Source organism: Oreochromis aureus, linkage group 22 (genome assembly GCF_013358895.1).
Source record: "Oreochromis aureus strain Israel breed Guangdong linkage group 22, ZZ_aureus, whole genome shotgun sequence".
NCBI lineage: Eukaryota > Metazoa > Chordata > Actinopteri > Cichliformes > Cichlidae > Oreochromis > Oreochromis aureus.
Window position 1 is genome coordinate 30,659,763 of NC_052962.1, and position 1,741 is coordinate 30,661,503.

The window sequence follows — 1,741 nt, forward strand, 5'->3', positions numbered from 1 at the left end:
CAAAGCCCAAGGAGCCAAACATATTAAATGAAATGTTGCGTTTGAGTACCAAGAAAAAAAACACCCGAAGACATTTTCGTCAGATATTCTCCATTTGCGCTTAAGACGTATTTTAATGATATTTTTTGTTTTAATGTAACTGCAATCAGAGATGAATCACCGAGGCTCTTTTGCTCTCCGACTACTGGGAGATGACGCTGACGGTGATATGGAGTGAGTCATCGTGCTAATAGACGATCTTCGCAGAGGACCGCGGCTCGTCGCTGCCCGGAGCTTCCGCCTCTGCCTCCAGTTTGTCGCCCCGCTCTCTCCCGGTTGGCGCGTCACGGCGTTGCTGTGGAGACCCATCACCGCCGCGGGTCATGAGAGGTGCCGTGTTTACCTGTAAACTGCGACAGCGAGGCAGCCAGGGAGCCGCCATCCGTTATTTATACACGCAGGGAAGGAAGGAAAGGGCCGAGCAACAGGCGCTCTTTTCGCCCCCCCGCGGGGATCTGGTGAGAAATTTACATAGATTGTAATTATAAGTGGACATCAACTGGAGCCCATCAGGCGCTTATTAGCATTATGGGCTCATACAGCCACACTTAACACACATCCATACACACACTGTTCTCCCACACTCTTTTCTTCCTCTCTAATGAAGGGCCCTTCAGCACCTACATCAGCTCTGAGGAGGCAGCAGAGGGAGAGGGAGTTGAAAGAAAGGAGCAGTAATTACTCAAGAGCGTGAACTGGAGAGCAGGGAGCGGGTGGAAGGAAATAAAGTGGCGAGACAAAAAGTGTGGGTCTTTTCTTTTGCCTTATTTCCAGCCAATCAGCCATCCCACTGTCTTCTCCTCGCATCCATCCGGCCGTGCATCCATCCGTCTCCGTTCCTCCTCTGCTCATTTACTTTGAGTGGCAGTGTGTGGGAAGTGAAGGGCATCCTGTGGGTGACTGTCACACACACACACACACACACAGCCATAATAACATCAGCAGTACAACAGAAAACATCTCTTCACCTAAGACTTACTTCCCCATCCTCCTCCTTCTCCTTCTTCATCCTCATCAACTTTTACTTTTGCCTACATGTTCCCCCCTCCTCCTCCTTCCTCCTTCCTCCTCCTTCCTCCTCCACCTCCTCCTCAAGTGCTCTCTTCTTCCTTACCTTCTTGTCTTCTTCTTCATCATCTTTTTACCTGAATACTTCCATGTGATGCTTCATAACACCTTCGCCCCCAAAAACACTCCACGATGAGTCACTTTCTTGTGAGGAGTTAGATGAGAAGATTGATGCCGCACTAATGCCAGCTGAAGACTGTATGTAAAAAACTGAAATAGTCACCCATAAAAAAAATGAGAAATGTGAAAAAGTCTGGAGTCACCCCCTCATTTCTTTGTGTTTTGCTTCCAAGGTGCCAGACTTACTTCTAATTGTTTTTAAAAGTGGTCTCGAGGAAAAGTTCTCCAGGCTTTCTGAAGGTCTTCCATAGTTTTACTTTGGACATGAGCTGCCATTTCACTCATTTTTAGCCCAAACATTTTGACACCTGACTCAAAGGATGAACCAGTGTTGGGTCTACACAAAACAGACAACTTAGCAAAGAACCAGTTTTACATTTTCTCCTAGCACCTGTTGCAGGAACACATTTATGCAGTTGGATCTCTGACAGATGCTAAAGATAACACAGTTTGACAGGATTGAAATACTAGTTTTTCAACAACAAGGTGATTCCCAGACAACTGTTAGCTGAAA